The sequence below is a fragment of the Triticum aestivum genome, chromosome 2B, assembly GCF_018294505.1.
Source record: "Triticum aestivum cultivar Chinese Spring chromosome 2B, IWGSC CS RefSeq v2.1, whole genome shotgun sequence".
Lineage (NCBI taxonomy): Eukaryota > Viridiplantae > Streptophyta > Magnoliopsida > Poales > Poaceae > Triticum > Triticum aestivum.
The window spans coordinates 578,412,398-578,439,301 of record NC_057798.1 but is presented as its reverse complement, the minus strand read 5'-3'; positions in this window follow the sequence as shown (position 1 = coordinate 578,439,301).

Genomic DNA, 26,904 nt, shown 5'->3' with positions numbered 1-26,904 from the left:
TGGCAGATGGCAAAGAACTGACTGATGGCAACCAGGTTCTTTGCCATCTGTCAGTTCTTTGCCGTCTGTTTTTTGTAAGCAGATGGCAAAGACGTTCTTTGCCATCCAGTGGTAGACGGCAAAGAAATGATTGATGGCAAATTCTCTGTTTCCAATAGTGCATCTCGTCCGTGAGAAGTAGACCGACTCCTGCCTGCATCTACTACTATTACTCCACACATCGACCACTATCCACCATGCATCTAGAGTATTAAATTCATAAGAACAGAGTAACACCTTAAGCAAGATGACATGACGTAGAGGGATAAACTCAAGTAATATGATATAAACCCCAGCTTTTTACCCTTAATGGAAACAATAGAACATGTGCCTCGCTATCCCTTCTGTCACTGGGTGAGGGCATCGCAAGACTGAACCCATCACAAAGCACCTTTCCCATTGCAAGAAAAACCAATCTAGTTGGCCAAACCAAATCGATAGATAGGAGAGAAATACAAAGCTATCAAATCATGCATATAAGAATTCAGCGAAGACTCAAATAATATTCATAGACAATCTGATCATAAATCCACATTCCATCGGATCTCAACAAACACACCACAAAAGAAGATTACATCGAATAGATCTCCAAGAACATCGAGGAGAACATTGTATTGAAGATCAAAGAGAGAGAAGAAGCCATCTAGCTACTAGCTATGGACCTGTAGGTCTATGGTAAACTACTCACACATCATCGGAAGGGCAGCAAGGTTGATGTAGAAGCCCTCTGTGATCGAATCCCCCTCTGGCGGAGTACCTAAAAAGGCCTCCAAATGGGACATCACGAGGTCAGAGCCTTGCGGCATGAAAAAGTATTTTTGGCGACTCTTCTCGCATAGGGGGGAATATTTAGGTATTTATAGAACAAATATTAGGTTTAGGGGACCTCCGAGGGGCCCACAAGCCCAGGGGATCCCCCCCCCGGGGGCGCACCCCTATGGCTTCTCGTCTCCTCACGGGTCTTCTGACCCCCTCTCCAAGTCTCATAGGTGTCTTCTGGTCCAAGAAAAATCATCGTAAAGTTTTATTCCTATTTGACTCTGTTTGATATTCCTTTCCTATAAAAGCCAAAAACAAGGAGAAAACATAAACTGGCACTAGGCACTAGGTTAATAGGTTAGTCCCAAAAATGATATAAAATAGCATATTAATGTATATAAAACATCAAAAGTTGATAATATAATAGCATGGAACAATAAAAAATTATAGATACGTTGGAGACGTATCAGAGATCTAGTACAGGGGGGCCACCCAGGAGCCATGAGCTCGGGGGCGCGCCCACCCCCACCCCCGGGGCACGCCCTGTGAGCTCGTGGATCCCAAATGCCTCCGTCAATCCTAACTCCAACTCTATAAAGACCGTCTCGCAGAGAAAAAACAGAGAAAAAGTTTCATTGTGTTTTACGATACAAAGCTGCCGCCACCTCCTGTCTCCATCGGGAGGTCTGTTCTGAAGTCTGTTCGGGGCTCCGAAGAGGGGGGGGGTCATCGCCATCGTCATAATCAACCCTTCTTCATCGCCAATTTCATGATGCTCGCCACCGGGAGTGAGTAATTCTTGCATAGGCTTGATAGATAGTTATATATGGAGTTGGATGAGTGTAATTGAGTCAATTTATTAGGAATTATTCCCTATTATCCACTATGTTCCGAGATTGATGTTGCCATGACTTTTCTATGCTTAAGGCTTGTCACTAGGGCCCGAGTGCCATGATTGCAAATCTGAATCCTCTATGTTTTCATGATTATATTTGAGTTCTTGATCCTATCTTGCAAGTTGTATGCACCTATTATGTGTTATTATCCGCAGACCCCAAGGTGATAATAATTGGGATTCACTCTGGTGATGACCGTAGTATGAGGAGTTCATGTATTCACTATGTGTTAATGATTTGTTCCAGTTCTCTATTGAAAAGGAGGCCTTAATATCTGTTAGATTTCCTTATGGACCCCGTTGCCATGGGAAAGGTAAGACAAAAGATGGCATGGAAGTTCTTATTATAAGCATGTATGTCTATATATGGAATACATGCCTACATTACATTGATGAATTGGAGCTATTGTGTATCTCTCTAGGTTGTGACTGTTATATGACGAATGTCATCCAACACAAATATCCATCGCTGATCCAATGCCTACGCTTTTCTCATATTGATCTTTGTTAAGCTACTGTTATAATCACTACAAACTACTATTGTTACTATTTCTGTTTCCACTACTACTATAAACTATTGTGCTACTAAATACTTTGATGCAGAGATATTATTTTCTAGGTATGGTTGAATTGAAAACTCAACTGCTAAGGCTCTTAAATATTCTTTGGCTCCCATTGTGTTGAATCAATAAATTTTGGTGAAATACTACCCTCGAAGACTGTCGCGATCCCCTATACTTATGGGTTATCAGGCGTGGTAGCGAGACCGAGGGAGAGATGGGAATATGCGTGTTCGAAAGAGTGTGTGTCGGAGAGAGAGGAGTGTCCGGGAGAGAGAGAGAGAGAGAGAGTATGTGTGAGAGAGGGGGGGTGTCCAAAATAGTGTGGGAGACAAACGTCAACATGTATACATGATATAGACATAGATGGGATCGACAAGGTTATGGGGTCGGCGATATCGGGAGGGAGATGGTGTGTGCACGATGAAGGGACACATAGAAAGCGTCCAGTTGCATGTGAGAGAGCTAGATAGACCTTGATAGGATAGCTGGCTGGGGGGTACAGTTATGTGTGGAAGAGAGAGATAGTAGAGAGAGAGGAATGCTTGTGTATTAGAAGGAGACTAACTATGTAGATAGGGATCATGAGAAGGGGAGAATGGTTGTGTGCCTTTTTTATTGGATGGGAGAGAGACCAAGAGACATGCATTGTGTGGAGAAGTGAGTGTGTGTGTTCCTAGAGAGAGGGATGGGTGGACCTAGATAGAGAGACGGGTGTTCATGTGTATGTTAAAGAGGAGGAATTGTCTAGCTTGTAGTGATGTGACAACAACCCAATCTTTCGACGATAATGAGGATAACTATCGATTTGGTGGATTTTGACATTGACGATCCATCTATATCATACCCAATGATACGAATCGACAATCGCTAAACCAATCTCCACTGATCTTGTTGTATGCGTGATCAACCTAAATAGCGAGATCGAGTTCCTGCAAGCAACCGAAGAACCGACAAGAACTAAGATAATGTAATCTAAATTGCTAATCTGAATTAATCAAGGATGAAGGTGGGGTTGCTGATAGAGTATCTGAAAAGGTGGTAGTCCTGCACATCTTACAGATGCAAATTGTTGCAAAGCTAAACAATGTCTAAACAAAAACCTGAGTTTTTAACCTGGAAAAAAGGTCGCTATATATCTATATCTTTAGACTATAGTACTATATTTTTTTTCTATATTTACATCTATATTTATACCACTCCCTCCTTTTTTATTTACTCAGCACATAGCTTTGACCATAGTCAAACTTTGTAAAGTTTGACCAAGTTTGTAGAAAACAATATGAACATTTACCGTAACAAATTTATATGGTGTGACAATACATGCAATGATGAATCAAATGATCACTGGTACAGTGAGGTGCTATACACACGGTTTTTAACCCCTTTTCGCGACGGCATTTGGAACCGTCGCCAAGTGAGTGTGGGTGATAGGGGGTCCTTCCCACATGACCCAGAAACCGTTGCAGATAGGCCCTCCTGGCACACAGGCTGGGGCAAAATGAGCTCGTGTACGATCGGGCGAGGCATCGAAACCCTATCATTTCCGTTCGTATGTACATCCCACATAAGGATGGCAATGGGTCGGGTTTGGATCGGGTTAAAAAATATCAAATCCATATCCATATCCATGAAGACAGTCGTTGCCCGCCCATGAAAATATCCTTGGGTGAAAAGTTGTGTCCATGTCCAAACCCGGTGGATATCCATACCCACTGGATATCCATTGGGTCCTCTCGAGACATATAAATATGACATAGCACAATATTAACATAAGCCTTTCATTCTTCACCTTGTGGCAGGGTAGGCTTCACTTATAGTAAACATGAACTTATGGTACATCAACATCCACTAACAACCTCAGATCATTTAGTATTTTTCTAACTGATGGGAATAACGAGTCATTTAACAAGGAGATAAAAATAAGGGAAGAGGCATTGGAGTATGTTATGGAGGGGATTGAATGTCAACTAACAAAAGTTACGTCATGTATTGTGTAATTTTCTTTGCATGTTTTAGGTTACAATGTGTAAAATTGGAGCGGGACAAGTGACTGTGGGGGTAGGGATAGCAGACTTTTTCCCATGAATTCTACTATCAGGTCGGGTTTGGGTATACCCATGGATACAGGATTATATCCATGCCCTACCCACGAGCAATTTGGTCGGGTTTGGGCGTTGCCCATGGACACAAAAGCATATCCAAACCCTATCCATTCGGATCGGATATCCATGTATATCCATGTCCATGGGTAAAATTGCCATCCTTAATCCCACATGGTGAATCCCAGAAAAACATGTATGTTCGTATGTATATCGCACACAGTCAATCCAAGGAATACGTTTCCGTTCTTATGTGCATCCCACACAGTCAATCCAGGGAAAACGGTTTCCGTTCGTATGTACATCCCACACAATCAATCCAGGGAAAACCTTTCCGTTCGTATGTACATCCCGCATAGTTAATCCAGGGAAAATGTTTCCGTTCGCATGTACATCCCACACAGGTTTATGTATAGGCTAGTGTGTGATAGGTGTAACTATCACACATGCTCTACCTTGGTTAACCGTTTGCTTTTATTAACTACATCACACACGATTTGATGAAGAAAACTGTGTGGCATTGGGCTATCCATCACAAGCGCTTTTACTACTAGAACCATTTGCAAAGTTCCATGACCCATTTAGCAGGTTTATTAGTTTATAATTAATAATTCTAGTATTACGCAAATTCACATTTCATATCAAACAGTTGTTTGCCAATTTCATATCAGGCACATAAATATATTTTAACATCATAGTGCGATAGCTACCTGAAAACAGCACAATACAGTATATAGCTAGTTCAACTTCATAAGAACAATATTAGAACCATATATTCATTTCCCTAATCAAGATCATCCAGGCTCGTCTTATCCACCTCTGCTTTCAGTTTGGTAAGAACCTGTTTTGCACGGGCCAACTGGGAAAGTGCCTCCTCCTTCGCCAACACCATCTTAGCAAAGTGATTTAAATAATTTGAGCTCATTCTCCACCTTCCTCTTTTTATCCCGCATCTTCAAATATTCTTCGGTGTTGACAACACTTTCTCTAAGCCTACCTCTGTTCTCTTCCCCATACATGCTCCAAAGCTTTGCTAGGCACATCTTCAAAGACTATGGCCACTCTTGATCAACCCACTCCGAGTAAGAACACTTCCGTTCATCCTATAATATTTAAAACTAGGTCAGTAACAATTGTAGGGGAAATGGGTTTATAGCAACATAGAAATCACCAATACTTATTTTGAAAGACTAAAGAAACAGGTTAATTATGACATATCTTCTCAAAAAGATCAATGTGCAAATGAATTAATTGCTACTGAGACAACAACCAAATTTTGAAACATGAGAAGCTATAATTAACTACAACAATGCTACAAGTTCTTACTCATGTACTATAAATAACAAATTAAACATTTTACGAGGAAGGTAAATATAACTGCAATAGGATATCGACAGTCTTTGGATGACAGCAAATTGATACTAACAGGTGTGTACATGCACAAATTTAGTAACATGAAACTAATAGCACTAAAGCCGTCCACTATGTATGCCAAAACCGGTGTAAAGACAATTGTTGCTACATCTCGCACCGGTGCCCTACACTGGCGAGTCGATGCAGCAAAAAAAATCAGGGACCTGGACTTCGGACTACCTAGTTGCTCTGATGCCCAGTTCCTTCGTGCCATAAAGATTTAGTATTTTACTTCTTGACTGCTCGGATGTGTGGACCAAAGTTGGCTGCACAAACTGCTGAAGCAGTGCCAAATAATTTTCTAATGGCACCGTTGATGACATGGCATCTCTATTAGATACTAGGTGACACTATATTAGGATGCGTTTGGTTGAAGGTGTGGTATGAATGGGTTGGGACCGTGAAAGTGTCTAAATCACATCTAAAAATGGTTTGTAACAACGAAAGAGGGTCTAACCTTCTCTGCACATGCCAAAAACTTCCTCCCACCGTCCAAAGATTCAAACGCAACTAGCTTCATGCATGGAGATTGATGGTGACAACGAGCAGACAAATCTTCAGCCACCCCACTTCATTCGTTGCAACTGATGGTCCTAGCTAGCTACTCCCTCCATTCCGATTTACTCGTCGTGGTTTTAGTTCAAATTTGAACTAAAACCATGGCGAGTAAATTAGAACGGAGGGAGTATGATGACCCACAAGTGTAGGGGATCTATCCTAGTCCTTTCGATAAGTAAGAGTGTCGAACCCAACGAGGAGCAGAAGGAAATGACAAGCGAGTTTCAGTAAGGTATTCTCTGCAAGCACTGAAAATTATCTGTAACAGATAGTTTTGTGATAAGGTAATTTGTAACGGGTAAGAAGCAATGAAAGTAAATAAGGTTCAGAAAGATGGCCCAATCCTTTTTGTAGCAAAGGACAAGCCTGGACAAGTTCTTATATAGAGGAAAGCGCTCCCAAGGACACATGGGGATTATCGTCAAGCTAGTTTTCATCACGTTCATATGATTCGCGTTCGTTACTTTGATAATTTGATATGTGGGTGGACCGGTGCTTGGGTGCTGTCCTTTCTTGGACAAGCATCCCACTTATGATTAACCCCTGTTGCAAGAATCCGCAACTACAAAAGAAGTATTAAGGTAAACCTAACGATAGCATGAAATATGTGGATTCAAATCAGCCCCTTACGAAGTAACGCATAAACTAGGGTTTAAGCTTCTGTCACTCTAGAAACCCATCATCTACTTATTACTTCCCAATGCCTTCCTCCAGGCCCAAATAATGGTGAAGTGTCATGTAGTCGACGTTCACATAACACCACTAGAGGAGAGACAACATACATCTCATCAAAATATCGAACAAATACCAAATTCACATGACTACTTATAGCAAGACTTCTCCCATGTCCTCAGGAACAAATGTAACTACTCACAAAGCATATACATGTTCATAATCAGAGGGGTATTAATATGCATTAAGGATTTGAACAAATGATCTTCCACCGAATAAACCAACTAGCATCAACTACAAGGAGTAATCAACACTACTAGCAACCCACAGGAACTAATCTGAGGTTTTGGTACAAAGATTGGATACAAGAGATGAACTAGGGTTTGAGAGGAGATGGTGCTGGTGAAGATGTTGATGGAGATTGACCCCCTCCCGATGAAAGGATCGTTGGTGATGACGATGGTGATGATTTCCCCCTCCTGGAGGGAAGTTTCCCTGGTAGAACAGCTCCGCCGGAGCCCTAGATTGGTTCCGCCAAGGTTCCGCCTCGTGGCGGCAGAGTTTCGTCCCGTAAGCTTGCTTATGTTTTGTTCCAGGGTAAAAGACTTCATATAGCAGAAGATGGGAACCGGAGGGCTGCTAGGTGGCCCACGAGGCAGGGGGGCACGCCTAGGGGGTAGGGCGCGCCCCACCCTCGTGCACAGGGTGTGGGCCCCCTCTGGTATTTCTTCCACTCAGTATCTTTTATTAATTTCAAAATGACTTTCGTGGAGTTTCAGGACTTTGGGAGCTGTGCAGAATAGGTCTCTAATATTTGCTCCTTTTCCAGCCCAGAATCCCAGCTGCCGGCATTCTCCCTCTTCATGTAAACCTTGTAAAATAAGAGAGAATAGCCACAAGTACTATGACATAACGTGTAATAACAGCCCATAATGCAATAAATATTGATATAAAAGCATGATGCAAAATGGACTTATCAACTCCCCCAAGCTTAGACCTTGCTTGTCCTCAAGCGGAAGCCGATATCAAAAAATATGTCCACATGTTTAGAGATAGAGTGTCGATAAAATAAAATACGAACATGAAGGCATCATGATCATTCTTATAATAGCAACATATATATAGTTTGTCATATGATTTCTTATGCTCGAGTAATAATCTATCCACAAGGTCAAGTATGAATCAGAAACTTCATTGAGAACCAACAAACTATGATCTCGGTCATTGAAGCAATTGCAATTTATCATAACATTGGAAAGAGTCAAAATAAGAGCCTTTCAGCAAGTCCACATACTCAACTATCATTTAGTCTTTCACAATTGCTAACACTCACGCAATACTTATGGTTATGGAGTTTTAATCGGACATAGAGAAAGATAGGGGCTTATTGTGTTGCCTCCCAACCTTTTACCTTAAGGGTAATGTCAACAATAATAGCTCATGATAACTTACATCCAATTGGATATATATAGCAGGCTCTTTCCAACACGAGGTGCTGCCAAAGGATAAAATGTAAAAAGGAAAGGTGAAGATCACCATGACTCTTGTATAAGACATAAAGTATACGATGGGCCCTTCGCAGAGGGAAGGAGAGGTTGTCATGTGCTTTTATGGTTGGATGCACGAAATCTTAATGCAAAAGAACGTCACTTTATATTGCCACTTGTGATATGGACCTTTATTATGCAGTTTGTCGCTTTTATTACTTCCATATCAGAAGATCGTATAAAGCTTATTTTCTCCACACTAATAAGTCATACATATTTAGAGAGCAATTTTTATTGCTTGCAACATGACAACTTACGTGAAGGATCTTACTTAATCCCTAGGTAGATATGGTGAACTCTCATGGCAAAACTGGGTTTAAGGATACTTGGAAGCACAAGTAGTATCTCTACTTGGTGCAAGGAATTTGGCTAGCATGAGGGGGAAAGGCAAGCTCAACATGTTGGATGATCCATGACAATATACTTTAATTCGAATATGAGAAAACATAACCTATTACGTTGTCTTCCTTGTCCAACATCAACTCTTTAGCATGCCGTATTTTGATGAGTGCTCACAATCATAAAAGATGTCCAAGATAGTGTATTTATATGTGAGAACCTCTCTTTCTTTATTACTTCCTATTAATTGCAACGATGACCAAAACTATGTTTGTCAACTCTCAACAACTTTTAATCATCATACTCTTATATGTGAAGTCATTACTCTCCATAAGATCAATATGATCTATTTATTTATTTTTTATTCTTTTATTCCCTCAAGATCATAGCAAGATAGTAAAGCCCTTGACTCAACACTAATCTTTACTATATATAGCGCACAGACTCGATTACATAGAGGGATCATAAGGCAAAACTCAAAACTAAATCATACCAAAAAAATTATTCTACTAGATCAAGATATTACTAAAAGGATCGAACTAAGTAAAATGGTAAAGATAGGAGTGTGATGGTGATACGATACCGGGGACCTCCCCCAAGCTTGGCAGTTGCCAAGGGGAGTGCCCATACCCATGTGATTATTCCCTCGGAGGTGGTGATAACGGAATTGTTGATGATGTAGGCTTGTCGTCCGTCTTCCAAGGCATAGGCTCACCATCATAGAAGGATGATTGAGTCTCCGGGATCCTCAAGTCTGCAGCCAAACTCATCCTCTTGAATCTATATTCATACTCACAGTTTTGGTTTTGCAGGTCATAGATCTGGGCCTGGAGGTGCTTGATTTTCTCATGAAGCTTGAAGATGGTCTCCCCAATGTTCTTGGCATCTAGCTTGTGGTTGTTGGTGAACTCCGCGATCATCATCTGGTTGGCGTTGAGTCCACGTTCCACCATCCCTTGGCACTTGCAAACTTGTTGTTCCACTGCTTCGAGTCTTGTCTCCACGCTTCCGGCCCTCCTTGGTCCCTCAACATCGCGGATGTGCAACACCCCCTCACGCATCTCAATGGTTTGAGGGTGATGCGGTACCTCCACGAGGTAGGGGTTGATGACCTTCTTGAAAAACTTGTCCTTGGGGGCGCTTGAAGACGTCATGGTGATCTAGATGTGTCAGAAAAACAGCTCGAAACAAAGACAAAGGATATTTGCATGATACGGTGGTCAAAACCTTCAAGAGATTATATAATGATTTTTTTACCGACCGAAAGAAGTATCATGCAAGAAAACGGAATCCGGAGAGCACACGAGGTTCCCACGAGGCAGGGGGCGCACCCAGGGGGGTAGGGCGCACCCTCCACCCTCGTGGACGCCTCGTGTCCTTCCCGGACTGCTTCTTATTTTCCTATTTTCTTAAATATTCCAAAACGGAGAAAAATTGCTATTAGAACTGTTTTGGAGTTGGTTTATTTACTGTACCACATACCTATTCCTTTTCGGAGTCTGAAACATTCTGGAAAGTGTCCCTTATGTATTCCTCCGGGGTTACGGTTTCAATAACATTAGTTTCAACATTTATAGGATTACCTGAGATATAATGTTTGATTCTTTGACCGTTCACCACCTTCGGATTTGTGCCTTCGAAGTTGTTGATTTTTATGGCACCGGAATGATAGACCTCCTCGATAACGTAAGGGCCTTCCCATTTAGAGAGAAGTTTTCCTGCAAACAATCTTAAACGAGAGTTGGAAAGCAACACATAATCACCTACATTAAACTCACACTTTTGTATCCTTTTGTCATGCCATCTTTTAACTTTTTCTTTAAACAGTTTGACATTCTCATAGGCCTGGGTTCTCCACTAATCAAGTGAGCTAATGTCAAATAACCTCTTGTCACCGGCAAGTTTGAAATCATAATTGAGCTCTTTAATGGCCCAATATGCCTTATGTTCTAGTTCGAGAGGTAAGTGACATGCTTTTCCATAGACCATTTTATATGGAGACATACCCATAGGATTCTTATATGCAGTTCTATAAGCCCATAATGCATCATCAAGTTTCTTGGACCAGTTTTTTCTAGATCTATTAACAGTCTTTTGCAAGATTAATTTAAGCTCTTTGTTACTCAGTTCTACTTGGCCACTAGACTGTGGGTGATATGGAGATGCAATTCTATGATTAACATCATACTTAGCAAACATTTTACAAAAAGCACCATGAATAAAATGTGAACCACCATCAGTCATTAAATATCTAGGGACTCCAAACCTCAGAAAAATAACTTCTTTAAGCATCTTAATAGAGGTGTTATGATCAGCACTACTAGTTGGAATAGCTTCTACCCACTTAGTAACGTAATCAACAGCAACTAAAATATGTGTGTATCCATTGGAGGAAGGAAAAGGTCCCATATAATCAAAGCCCCAAACATCAAATGGTTCAATAACAAGAGAATAATGCATAGGCATTTCTTGACGTCTACTAATATTACCAATTCTTTGACATTCATCACAAGACAAGACAAACTTACGGGCATCTTTGAAGAGAGTAGGCCAATAAAAACCGGATTGCAATACCTTATGTGCAGTTCTATCTCCAGCGTGGTGTCCTCCATATGCCTCAGAATGACACTTGCGTAGGATCTATTCATGTTCATGCTCAGGTACACAACGTCTAATAACACCATCTACTCCTTCTTTATAAAGGTGTGGGTCATCCCAGAAGTAATGCCTTAAATCACAGAAGAACTTTTTCTTTTGCTGGTATGTAAAACTAGGTGGTATAAATTTAGCAACAATGTAATTAGCATAATCAGCATACCATGGAGCAGTACAAGAAGCATTTATGATAGCTAATTGTTCATCAGGAAAGCTATCATCAATAGGTAGTGGGTCATCAAGAACATTCTCTAACCTAGACAAGTTGTCTGCAACAGGGTTCTTAGCTCCCTTTCTATCAAAAATATGCAAATCAAATTCTTGTAGTAGGAGAACCCATCTAATAAGTCTAGGTTTAGCATCTTTCTTTTCCATAAGATATTTAATAGCAGCATGATCAGTGTGAATAGTTACTTTAGAATCAACAATATAAGGTCTAAACTTATCACAAGCAAATACAACTGCTAAGAATTCTTTTTCAGTGGTAGCATAATTTCTCTGGGCACTGTCTAGAGTTTTACTAGCATATTGAATAACATTTAGTTTCTTATCAACTCTTTGTCCTAGAATAGCACCTACAGCATAATCACTAGCATCACACATAATTTCAAAGGGTAAATTCCAATCAGGGGGTTGAACAATAGGTGCAGAAATCAAAGCTTTCTTAAGTATTTCAAATGCTTCTACACAATTATCATCGAAGACAAAAGGAATATCTTTTTGTAATAGATTAGTCAGAGGCCTTGAAATTTTAGAGAAGTCCTTAATGAACCTCCTATAAAAACCGGCATGACCAAGGAAACTTCTTATACCTTTAATGTCCTTGGGACACGGCATCTTTTCAATAGCATCAACTTTAGCTTTATCAACTTCAATACCTCTTTCAGAAATTTTATGCCCCAAGACAATACCTTCATTAACCATAAAGTGGCACTTCTCCCAATTCAAGACAAGACTAGTATCTTCACATCTCTGCAAAACTCGATCAAGGTTGCTCAAGCAATCATCAAAAGAAGACCCATAAACGGAGAAATCATCCATGAAAACCTCACAAATCTTTTCACAAGAGTCAGAGAATATAGCCATCATGCATCTTTGAAAGGTAGCAGGTGCATTACATAAATCAAAAGGCATACGCCTATAAGCAAAAGTACAGAAAGGGCAAGTAAAAGTGGTCTTTTCTTGATCCTCTGCTGACACAGGTATTTGAGAGAAACCAGAGTAACCATCTAGAAAGCAAAAATGTGTATGTTTAGATAATCTTTCTAGCATTTGATCAATAAAAGGTAGAGGGTAATGGTCTTTTTTAGTAGCTTTATTTAATTTGCGGAAATCAATTACCATCCTATAGCCTGTAACAATTCTTTGCGGGATCAATTCGTCTTTATCATTAGGAACGATAGTAATACCTCCCTTCTTAGGGGCACAATGGACAGGACTTACCCACTGACTATTAGCAACGGGATAAATTATACCTGCCTCCAGGAGCTTTAGTATTTCCTTTCTTACCACTTCTTTCGTCTTAGGATTTAACCGTAGTTGGTGATCAATAACTGGTTTGGCGTCTTTCTCCAAATTTATTTTAATGGGACTAATTCCCTTAAGATCATCAAGAGTATATCCAATAGTAGCACGGTGCTTCTTCAGAGTTTTCAATAATCTCTCCTCTTCCTGCTCTAAAAGGTTAGCACTAATAATAATAGGATATATCTTCTTTTCATCAAGATAAGCATATTTAAGAGTATCAGGTAATGGTTTAAGCTCGAACACGGGATCACCCTTGGGTGGTGGAGGATCCCCTAGGATTTCAACAAGCAAGTTGTGTTTCAAAATAGGTCCCTATTTAAAGAATAATTCATCTATCTCCCTTCTTTCATTCATAAACATATCATTTTCATGGTCTAGCAAATATTGTTCTAAAGGATAATTAGGAGGCACGACAATAGAAGCAAGACCAATAATTTCATCTTACTAGGCAATTCTTTATCATGGGGTTGTCTACGAAATTTAGCAAAATTAAACTGATGAGGCATATCCCCCAAACCAATATTAACAACATCCTTTTTGCAATCTATCTTAGCATTAACAGTATTCAAGAAGGGTCTACCAAATATAATCGGACAAAAGTCATCTTGTAGGGAACCAAGAACAAGAAAATCAGCAGGATATTTAACTTTCCCACACAAGACTTCAACATCTCTAACAATCCCAATTGGTGAAATAGTATCTCTATTGGAGCTTAATTGTAACATCAATTTCTTCTATCTCAGCAGGTGCAATATCATGCATAATTTCTTTGTATAAGGAATGAGGTATTGCACTAGCACTAGCACCCATATCACATAAGCCATGATAACAATGATCTCCTATTTTAACAGAAATAACAGGCATGCCTACAACAGGTCTATGTTTCTTAGCATCGGGTCTAGCAATTCTAGAAGCTGCATCACAGAAATAAATAACATGCCCATCAATATTATAAGCCAAGAGATCTTTAACCATAGCAATACTAGGTTCAACTTTAATTTGCTCAGGTGGTGTATATGTTCTAGTATTACTCTTACGAACCACAGTTGAAGCTTTAGCATGATCGTTTATCCTAACAGGGAAAGGTGGTTTCTCAATATAAGTGGAAGGAACAATAGGATCATTATAAGTGATAGTCGTTTCTTCAACTGTAAAAGGTGCAACTACTTTTACTTCAGTGGGAGGATTATATTTAAACCACTTCTCCTCAGGGAGGTCAACATGAGTAGCAAATGATTCACAGAAAGAAGCTACTATCTCAGAGTCAAGTCCATATTTAGTGCTAAATCCATGAAAAGCATCGGTATCCATAAAAGATTTAACATAATCAAACTTAGGTGTCATACCTGACTCCTTACCTTCGTCGAGATCCCAATCTTCAGAGTTGCATTTAATTCTTTCCAATAAATGTCATTTGAATTCAATAGTCTTCATCATAAAAGAACCAACACAAGAAGTATCGAGCATGGAGCGATTGTTGAGAGAAAGCCGAGCATAAAAAGTTTGAATAATCATTTCTCTTGAGAGCTCATGATTGGGGCATGAATATAACATTGACTTAAGCCTCCCCCAAGCTTGAGCAATGCTTTCTCCTTCACGAGGCCAAAAAAAATTACGATCACGATGAACAAGATGCATAGGATAAAACTTCTGGTGAAATTCCAATTTCAATCGTTTGTAGTCCCATGATCCCATATCATCACATAGCCTATACCATGTCAATGCATCTCCCTTCAAAGATAAAGGGAAGATCTTCTTGTTGATAACATCATCGGGCATACCTGCAAGCTTAAATAATCCACAAACTTCATCCACATAGATTAGGTGTAAATCGGGATGCAATGTTCCATCTCTTGTAAAGGGATTAGCTAGCAGTTTCTCTACCATACCCGAAGGAATTTCAAAGTAAACATTTTCAGTAAGTTTTGTAGGTCGAGGAGCAACTCTTTTCTCTACTGGTCGGGGTGAAGATATCCTGAACAAGCCCCTCAAAGGATTATGTTCCATAGTAACAAGTGACAATAAATTTTAGCACACTATATAAATTTTTCCTTGCCAAGTTCCACTTACCAAAGGCGCTTCACTCCCCGACAATGGCACCAGAAAAGAGTCTTGATGACCCACAAGTGTAGGGGATCTATTGTAGTCCTTTCGATAAGTAAGAGTGTCGAACCCAACGAGGAGCAGAAGGAAATGACAGGCGGTTTTCAGTAAGGTATCCTCTGCAAGCACTGAAATTATCGGTAACAGATAGTTTTGTGATAAGGTAATTTGTAACGGGTAACAAGCAATGAAAGTAAATAAGGTGCAGAAAGATGGCCCAATCCTTTTTGTAGCAAAGGACAAGCCTGGACAAGTTCTTATATAGATGAAAGCGCTCCCGAGGACACATGGGGATTATCGTCAAGCTAGTTTTCATCACGTTCATATGATTCGCGTTCGTTACTTTGATAATTTGATATGTGGGTGGACCGGTGCTTGGGTACTGCCCTTTCTTGGACAAGCATACCACATATGATTAACCCCTATTGCAAGCATCCGCAACTACAAAAGAAGTATTAAGGTAAACCTAACCATAGCATGAAACATGTGGATCCAAATCAGCCCCTTACGAAGTAACGCATAAACTAGGGTTTAAGCTTCTGTCACTCTAGCAACCCATCATCTACTTATTACTTCCCAATGCATTCCTTTAGGACCAAACAATGGTGAAGTTTCATGTAGTCGACGTTCACATAACACCACTAGAGGAGAGAAAACATACATCTCATCAAAATATCGAACAAATACCAAATTCATATGACTACGTATAGCAAGACTTCTCCCATGTCCTCAGGAACAAATGTAACTACTCACAAAGCATATACATGTTCATAATCAGAGGAGTATTAACATGCATTAAGGATCTGAACAAATGATCTTCCACCGAATAAACCAACTAGCATCAACTACAAGGAGTAATCAACACTACTAGCAACCCACAGGAACCAATCTGAGGTTTTGGTACAAAGATTGGATACAAGAGATGAACTAGGGTTTGAGAGGAGATGGTGCTGGTGAAGATGTTGATGGAGATTGACCCCCTCCCGATGAAAGGATCGTTGGTGATGACGATGGTGATGATTTCCCCCTCCCGGAGGGAAGTTTCCCCGGTAGAACAGCTCCGCCGGAGCCCTAGATTGGTTCCGCCAAGGTTCCGCCTCGTGGCGGCAGAGTTTCATCCCGTAAGCTTGCTTATGTTTTGTTCCAGGGTAAAAGACTTCATATAGCATAAGATGGGAACCGGAGGGCTGCTAGGTGGCCCACGAGGCAAGGGAGAGGGCCCAGGGGGTAGGGCGCGACCCCCACCCTCGTGCATAGGGTGTGGCCCCCCTCTGGTATTTCTTTCGCTCAGTATTTTTTATTAATTCCAAAAATGACTTTCGTGGAGTTTCAGGACTTTTGGAGCTGTGCAGAATAGGTCTCTAATATTTGCTCCTTTTCCAGCCCATAATCCCAGCTGCTGTCGTTCTCCCTCTTCATGTAAACCTTGTAAAATAAGAGATAATAGCCATAAGTATTGTGACATAACGTGTAATAACAGCCCATAATGCAATAAATATCGATATAAAAGCATGATGCAAAATGGACGTATCAGAGTACAAGAGGAAGAAATGACTCAAATCGACCACTGGGTTAAAATCCTTCATTCCAAGTCATAGCCCGAGAGAGAAAAGAGATGCATACCCAGGTGGTGAAGGAGTCGTCGGAGGAGGAGGACTCGCTGGAGAGGTCTTTGAAGAAGACCATGGAGACCCCGACGGTAGGATGCAAGACGGCGAGAGCGAGGAAGCGGCTATAGCTTAGGAAGGAAGGAAGGAGGAAACAAGGGAAATGTGACTTGTGGTCGGAGAGAAAAGGGGGTGGGGAAGGGGGGTGGGGGTAGATATTTTGGTGGTAGGCCAAAAAATTCGAAATGTGGAGGGAAAATTTGCGTGCGGTGCCGCCGGACACCATTTACTTTGAATGATTGTGTGCATCGCAAATGATTCTTCTGCTTTACGTGCATGGGATGAGTTTTATAATTCAAATATTGGTGGAAATTTCCCTGGGTACGTCATTGCATAATTTAATATCGCTTGCTAATTTTGGCACACAAAAGAGCGTACAACACACAGACCACATTTACTGAATCAAGTAATTTTTGTAATTAAACAGAGCCAGTTGACCTAAATATTGCTCTAACAAAAGACCAGCATTAAAAACAAAGCCTAAGTACGCATAATTTTAACAAATCTGCCACCGCGCCGGCCTATGCATCGCCGCTATGAGATGAGATGTCGATGACTTGTCCTGGTGACATGTCATTGTTGGTGGACTCCGCGTCCCCCCTGTTGAAGTCGACCTCGTCCTCGTCCTCGGCACCGCCCTCAAGGTTGTAGTACTTGTAGTAGTGGTTGCGCCAGAGCTCACGTTGGTACTCCACCACCGATTGCTCGACGGATAGACTCTTCTCTACCTCGACCTCGGCCCCACGCAACTCCTACTCATGGCGCTCCTCGATCTTCGCCACCTCCTGCATCTCCAGCTCCCGCTCGGAGGTCTCATGAGAAAGCAGGTGCTCCATGGCCACCGCCGCCTTTTTGGACGTGGGTTGCATGCTGGATTCCGAGGTGGCCTGGAATATTTTGGCATGTGCGTCCTCGATCTTGGCGTGGATGGCCTCGACCCAGGCCAGGGAGACATCGGCGGCACGGACGGCAGCTCGAGCGCTCTCGGTGTTTGAAGCCGCCATCGCAGCAGCAGCTGCAACCGTCTCGGTTGCCCTGACGGATGCCGCAAATGCCCTCTCGATGGATGTGGTCGCGCACAATGCGAATGCAACGGCACTGTCGGCGTAGGCGGCGGCGCTTGGGGAGGACGCGGCCATCGTACGGGCCTTCATGAAGCGTGTCCACGGCGTCATCTTTGCAAGAAGGGGGTGCGGGAATGGGGATCGGGATTCATGGATTCAGGGGGTTGCCGACACTGGAGCAGACGAGTCGGTGAAGCTTAAGGAGGAAGACTTAAATAGACCCAGAAATTTCCATCGCAAACGGTTCCTACAAAAAACTGTGTGTAATGCTGTTGATATTTTTTATTAGCTGTGAAAGACGAATTTGGAGTAAAGTGACAATGGATGGCATTTTAAATGTATGAGAAAATTTGTAGTACTAATACAATTGTCATGTCCAATTTTGGAAAATTTCAGGGGTAATTTGACCTTTTAAGACTTTTAAGTGATTTTCTAGCCATTTAATGACCATAATTCCAATTTGAACTACATGTACATGAAAAAGCTAACCATAACGGTTTTAAAAGTCATATTTTGTGTACTTGTGTACAATTTAATTACATGTGCAGTAAATTGGAAGGAATTTTCAAACATATTGGTCTAACGGGCTATGACAGAATTAAGCATGGATTGCCATGGCATTTAAATTCCAAAAAATTAAAGAAAGATCAGAAACACATGAAACCTTGCTTGATGTAATGTCATGCCACCAAGATGATGTGGTAAATTTTTTGGCCTGTTTGATGAAAGTTTGGACACACACCCCTCACAAACCAAAGCAACTCACTAAAAGGCTTGTGGTTCCGAGAGGGAACAATGCATGTTTGATGATGAACGGGAGATAGCTTCCTCTTACGGCCTTCAAATTTTTTCTATGTTTAACATGCACTAATACAACTGTCATGTGAAAATTTGGAAAATTCCAGGGGTCATTTGATCTTTTAAAGACATTTAAGTGGTTTTCTAGCCATTTAATGACCATAAATCAAATTTGAACTATATGTACATGCAATAGCTAACCATAATGGTTTTAAAAATCATATTTGTGTACTTGTGTGCGAGTTAATTCCATGTGCAGTAAATTAGAAGGAATTTTCAAACATATTGGTCTCACGGCATGGACACATGCATGGAGTGCCATGGCATTTTATTTCCAAAAAAATTAAAAAATGATCAGAAAAACATGAAACCTTGCTTGATGTAATGTCATGCCACCAAGATGATGTTGTAAAAATATTGGCCTGTTTGACGAAAGTTTGGACACACACCCCTCACAAACCGGAGCAACTCACTAGAAGGCTCGTGGTTCCGAGAGGGAACAATGCATGTTTGATGACGAACGGGAGATACCTTCTTCTTACGGCCTACAAATTTTTTCTACGTGTAACATGCACTAATACAACTGTCATGTGAAAATTTGGAAAATTTCAGGGGTCATTTGACCTTTTGAAGTGATTTTCTAGCCATTTAATGACTGTAATTCAAATTTGAACTACATCTACATGCAACGGCTAACTATAGTAGTTTGAAAAATCATATTTGTGTACTTGTGTGCAAGTTAATTCAATGTGCAGTAAATTAGAAGGAATTTTCAAACATATTGGTCTCACGGCATGGACACATGCATGGAGTGCCATGGCATTTTAATTCCAAGAAATTAAAAAATGATCAGAAAAACATGAAACCATGCTTGATGTAATGTCATGCCACCAAGAAGGAGATGGCAGAAGAGGAAGTTAGGTACCAGGCGGCCTTGAAGCCCATGATGCCGCCTGGAAAAAGGAGGCGGTGGAGCTTTGGGGGCGGGGTGCATCATCGTGCGGAGGAGGTGTATGAAGACGGGTACTTCGTGAGGAAGGTCAAAGGCGCTAGGCGCCTCATTGCTGCATGGAGGTGGGCCAATAAGCTCCAGCGTGCCACCAACGTGGAGATCCGGTGGGCGCCCAACAAAATGGCAAGATCGTTCACGCTCGTCCGCCAGCAAGAGGCAGATCGATACATCAAGTGCTATGAGGCGGAGGAGGCAGAGTACTGCATCCGTGCTGGGAAGACGCCGCGCACCAGGGAGCTGTTGGCGAGGGGCTACCGAAATACTGCCCCCAAGAGAGATTATTAGTTTTAGTATTGTTCATTTTCAATTTTATGCATTGTACCTAGTAGTTAAGTATCATCACGTATATGTGATGATATTATATATATTTTGTGATGAACTAATGAACAATTAATATATATATTATGAATTCCATTTTCTATCTGTTTTTGGATACTAATTTGTATCTAGCTGTTATCATCCACATATACAGAATGGAAAGCGTATATACACACATTGAAACATAACATATAAGAACGGAAAACAGAGTACACACATTGAAACAGAGCAATACTATGATTGTTGTGAATACATAGCTATCCACGTTGAAACGACTCAACAAAATGAAACGCGTCCATGAGACCATAACCAACAACCCTTGCTTATGGTAGCTCTTGGCTCTGCCTGAACTCATCCAGGCGTTCGTCCAAGCGGTCAACACGCTCGAGGTACATCTGGAGCGCGATCTCGAGCTTGAAGTTGGCTATTTCATTGGAGATCACCAGCTCGAGGATGCAACGGCCATGTTCCTCTACTACGCCCAGGTGGACACCCGGGCCAAGGAGGCGGTCGAGCCTACCAACCAGCGCATTGGCATCGAGCGGGACGCGGACAAGGCGAACGACGCGACGCATGCGAATGGCGCGGCGTGCGGCTGGTGCAAGTACAGCATGGCCGACCTCTGGTGCAAGTACAACGCAGAGGGCCTCTGCCCACTCCTGGCGAAGAATGGGGGTACTAACGAGACATGTACTCAGTTGCAACGCCCTGTCGACAGCAGGAAAGTGCCGATGGGTCCGCTCTTGCTGTGCGGTGCGCCGCGCCTCTCGCTCTGTGGCGCTCCAACGGTCTCGCTGTGCGGTGAGCCACAGCCTATGGGCGCGGACGCGCCTAGCTTGCTCTGCGGCGCTCCATGAATCATGTTGCGCAGTGAGCTGCAGCCTCTCGGCGCTGACATGTCTATCTTGATCCGCGGTGCTGAAGCGCCATGTGCCAAGGGTCTGCTCAACCTTGGCGATGACGTGCATCACGGCATCGTCCATCATGTTGCCAGGAAGCGCCTCGGCCTTGATGGGTCGTGGCACCTTCTTGTTTTCCTCGTCGACGAGGTTGATGGTAGAGGCGTCGCTTTGGTGGGTTGGCATGCTTGGAAAAGGTGGATATGCTACAGGCTGCACTTGTTGCCTCCGTGCATCGCGCGCCGCCTAGGTTTATTCGCAATATCATTGGGTGGCAGGAAACGATGGTGTGTTCATAAAACGCCATCAATTAATGGAAACTTAACATAGGAGGAACATCAAGCTAGCACAAGAAGTAGATGATGATCAGATGAACACGAACCACACTAGGGAACCCATCGGTGATGAATTCATCAATTGCAAACGGTTGTATACCAGCATGCGTTTTCCCACAAGACACGGTTTATTCCATCACAAACAGCTCAGATGGATCAACTATATGCCACGTATCGCACATTGTCAAAAAGTAATGCCGTAGACCTTCTTTAACATGTGTTAAATTTAAAAAAATAAAAACAAGGACCTCAAGGTTAATTTAACTGATGGGATGGATCATAGAGGTCATTCAATTTGACCTCTATGACCCATCCCATCAGTTAATTTAACATCAAGATAACTTCCCATCCAGTCACACATCTGATCGCTGCTCCAGCCTGAGCACAATTAATTTGAGAGTTCTCTTAGATGAACTATTGGTGGAACAGCTAGTCCTTGCTGATATAGGATGCCTCTTCGCATCCTTATGGCATACCCGGATGACCACCCGTCGCCCAATGGACAATAGGTGTAGTCTAGACAGAGCATATCACATACGTCTTATTAGAAGCAATTATCTGTGTTATTGTCGGTCTTTGCACACATTTATGATTACAGACCTGTTTGTCACGTATCACACACATCTTGTTACATTGAACTGTTTCTGTTATTTTGGCTCAACGCAAACAATTCATCCGAGTGAACTGTTTGCCCTCTATCGCACACAACTTGATCTGGATGACTGTTTCTTTTGTTCCACCTAATCACAAATAGTTCATCTGAATGAACCATATGTTGTATATTGCATACACCTTCATCTGGCTGCCCGTTTCTGTTCTTCTTCCTCATCGCAAACAGTTCATTGAACTGAACCGTATGCCCTGCACCAACTAAAATCTGAACCGTGTTTGATGCATCCATCATCGCAAATGTTTTGCACCATTTTTGATAGGTTTTTTACATCACCGTTTGCGATTATTGCATCACACACAATTTCGTCGAAGGGTCTCTAATCGTAGTGTCACGTTAGCAGCCACCTGCAGTAGTGGATATACATTTGGTGGTGTATATGTTAGTCTATTGTTCTACAAATTTGTTGAAAGTATATAAAGTTTGACTTCAAATAAACCAAATACGGGGTATTATATAATATATATTTATTATTTATTTATATATATAATTATTTTATATATTATACTATATTTAGATTTTATTTATTTATATACTATATAGGACATGACTATTATGTTAGTATCAGCCCTATATAGGTACTGGTCCAGAAAAAATTCACTCGAACTGGTGTGGGCAAAGAAAGAAAAGCCCATCCACCACCTCCCTCGCGGATGATGACCTTTTTCACCAAGACCAGCCTCCCACTATGCTGCCGTCATGTCCTAGGGCCCTAGCTGCGCCACCGCCGCACCATGCTGGCCCTGCGCATGATAGCCTGCAAGTGCACATGGTTTAGTTGTAGCCTTTCCGAAGTAAGAGTATCAATCCCATCAGGAGCATAGAAATCAGGCTTTTGCCATTTGTAAAGAATTATGTGACTTTGTGCCAGCAGATAATTCTAGACTTGAAGCAGAGTCAGGGCAGATTTAAATAAGTATTGAGTGAAATGGTGACGTGTAACTAAATAGCAGAAAGTGAATTAAAGGCAAGGATGGTAAATAATGGTGAAACAATAGAATTAAAAAGGCATTCTCAAGGAGTCTAAAAATCCCATTGGTATGTTTCTAGTATTACTATGCAAACAAATAGCATGAGCGGATACTTGAGCCATTATTGACGATTATGCTAGGCGAAGCCAGGTACATAGCACATTCTACTCGTGGTAGGCTTTGTGTCATGCACGCCACCATCATAGTCTCCCCCTGAGGGTTACAACTCATGATAATTAAGGGTTTCCCGGTGGACGCAGCCTCACTAAGGGTTCTCCGTGATCCCCGGTTACCTATAAAGGTTAGGAGTAGTAGGATTTTACTGTCACCTCGAATTACCTCCACATCCTAAACCTATGCAGAGACAATGATATACATCATGGCCAATAAAGGCAAAAATGATGAGTGGGGCCCCTTCACAACATTCATGAAGTTATTAAACTAAGCATTCAACATGTGATCTCATATCTGTAATAAATGTTTCAGATCCTACACATATCAAGGTTCAACCATATCCCTGAGAACTAGCGGTCTACTGGCACATAAGAACAACAATCATCATTGAGATGGTAATGGAATACATGGATGGATGAATCAACTGATACACCAAAGGATCCACTAGGGTTCTTGGTGTTGCAGATGATAAGGATGTGTTATGAGGATGATGAAGGTGGTGATGATGTGGATGATGATGATGATGTCATTCCTTATGCGGTGAGAGGAATCCCCTTCTTCTCCCGATCGATCCTCCCTTGAGATGGGCTCCAGAGGCTTGGGTTCTACCTTCTGGATGAGTTTATGGCGTCTTCGTTCGTCCTCTCCCCGTTCTATTTTGACAAGGTGAAATAGCTGATCCCCTCGAGGCGGTGGCGTGCCAAACGACCACTCATGCGAGCATGTGCGATCGCATGGAACTCCGTTGTTTGCTCTAGAAGCGCAACGATGGCTATTTCTTTGGCCTTCGTGTTTGATTTTTGTATGGAAAGTGTTTATCACCTTTAAAGATGGTTTTCTCTATTAAATGAATATTGCTCTAAAATACGTCACCTGAATGATTGTCAACAAAGAGAATTGCGCGAACGCGGTAAAATTCTACAAAGCCCCATCTTGTAGGCACAAAATATAAAGGAAAAACATCACGTAAATTGGACTCATCAAATCCCCCAAGCTTAAGTCTTGCTCGTCCCTGAGAAAGTACTGTGGCTTGTAAAAACGAGGTCACTCTTGTGTTTATAAGATACATATATCAAAAGGTATGAGTCCATTACTCCCAAGAATGGCGTTTGTTAATGAGTATATGTGGCAAACAATAGCTCATACTTACTCTGGTGATGATCATACATGCATCCACATCTTGTTATTTAATTTTACTGAGGACAAGTAACAACTTATATCCTAGTTCATTATTGTTTCAACTGGGCAAGCAAATTCTTTTCCCTCTATTTTTCCCGTAGAAAGTTTTCATTATTATTAAAAAGGGTTCAGACTCTCCTCATTGAATCATACCAAGGCTAAAAACCTTTAAGTGCAAGCAGCCTTGTTTCTCAGAGACACTTCATTTCCCATGTTATTTTTAGCATAGGATTAATTTACTTGCTTGCCCTTAAGTAAGTTGAACCTTTCAATGAGCAACCATATATAATTTTTTATGTCCCTTAAAAATTTACACAACTAAGATGTGGGGGACTTATAAGCATGAGGTAAATAAATATGCACTACTTGTTTAGGTCACAACAACCATCAAGTACGTTCTTCAAAAGTAAGCAATAAATCTCACACATCAAGATATCGTTAAGCTTATTGGAAGGGACCATCCCTTATTCAAGAGGGAAAATTTATAGTTCAACTTTAACTAAAATAAAACTTATTCTCTAATCTTATGGAAAGGTAAGTACAAAAAGAGTAAAGATACAAAGTGCACATGAATCTCCCCCAAGCTTGCAATCAAGCCGAGGAGATCTAGGCACTAAGCGTTTCATGCTCACTCCTGGAATCATTGGAAGGCAGCACATATGCTCCTAAGCTTCTTCTTTAGTTCCTCGATCATAGCTTGTTGATAATCTACAACTTGGGTCAAAAACTCAAGCTGTGCAGCGTTGTTGTTAATAGCATCAGCCATAAGCCCGATCCTATGGATAAGACCATCTACCCTTGCTTCCAAATCCTTGCTCGTCAAGCAGTAAGAATCTATCCCATCTCCGATCACAATAACACAAGCCTTGGAAACTTTCTCCAATTACCAGATTTTTTCCTTCATCTCCTATGGAGTTGGTGGCTCCTTCCCTACCAGATTGAGGTAGGAAAAGGAAATAAGGAATAGATTCATGGATATTGAATTGATAGGGATTAGGCGGGTACCCATCTGAAGTAGTGTCATCATCTCCCTCTTTTGCTTGTTCTTCCTCCCCGATCTCCATCACCTCAACCTTCTCCTCCATGTCGGTCTTCTCCTCACGATGTTCTTCCTTGATGCTGAGCTTCCTCAGGTCTTCCCATCCCGAGGGCACACCATCATCCAAGTTGGGGAATGGGATAATGCGAGCACAGGTAGACGGAGTATTCTTACTCATGACGGTGATCGTGCTTATTTATGCAACTAAAAGCTTTTTGGTGGAGATGGAAAGCAAAGGAAATGAGAGATTAGATGGTTTTAAGTCTATGGGTGTCCCTTCTTCCTTTTCATAAAGGATAAACCTATAGGTAATCACGAGATATGAGATAAAGAGTTAGTTAGAAAGAAATCAAAACAAAATCGGGACAGAACCGCTCCACCATGATCAATGACGACCTTCCATGTGGGCGCTTCCACCCGTATGGCCGGTCATTTGACCTGCTGACGGATCTCCTTCTTATTTACCGCCACAAGGAAGGGACCAAATGACCGCTCATGCAAGCGCGTTCAATCGTTGGGAACACCATCATTGGCTCTGTACTCATGACGTTCACTGAGGGCATTCCAAACGACCACCCAAACAGGCACTCGATATCATTTGAAATTCTATCTTTGGTTCTCTTGGCTTCTGTGCCAACTTCTTCCTTAGAAAATTTTTGCTCCTGAAAGATTAGTGCCAAAGCCCAACTAGAGATGAAAATTCCAACTTCTGAGACAAATCGATTAAAACAAAATAATTTCTATTTACATATTCACATCTATCTTACGGGAGTGTTGATATATACTCGTTGTTCCTTACGGAGGGCTTCGGCTTGCTCGATTGTGAGGAGACTTACCTCTTCTATGTCCCGCTCTTCCTTTTTTCATCCACAAGGTATATCTTTAAGCATTGTCTATTCACGATACAGGGACCATTCTTTCCTCCTTTAAGACGAACAACTCTGGAATTGTACACCTCGTCTATCTCATAAGGCCCTTCTCAACGAGACCTAAGCTTCACTAGAAACAACTTGAGATGAGAGTTAAATAGGAGGACCTTGTCCCCTGTGGTGAAAGTTCATTTCAGTATCTTATGATCATGCCGCATTTTAACCTTTTCTTTGAACAACCTGGCACTCTCGTAAGCACTGTTGCGGAGTTCACCTAGATTAAGATTAAGATTGATATTTTTGATTTCCCAAAAAGCTTTATGCTCCAATTCTAAAGGTAGATGACAAGCCTTACCGTACACCATTTTATATGCTAACATCCCCATGGGATTCTTATAGGCGGTGCGGTAGGCCCAGAGTGTTTCGTTCAGCTTTGATGCCCAATACTTCCTAGAGTTCTTCACCATCTTTTGCAATATTGTCTTTATTTCCCTGTTAGAGAGTTCCACTTGCCCATTAGTTCGTGGATGAGATGGTGAAGCTATTCAGTGGGTCAACCCGTATTTACGAAGTACTATTCCAAATATTCCCTGTACAAAATGAGATCCACCATCAGCGATAAGAATTTTAGGACCTCCAAACCTGGGTAAAATGATGTCCTTTATCATTTTCAGTGAAGTAGCCGCATCTGCATGCTTGGTTGGAAGAGCTTCCACCCACTTTATAACATAATCTACAAC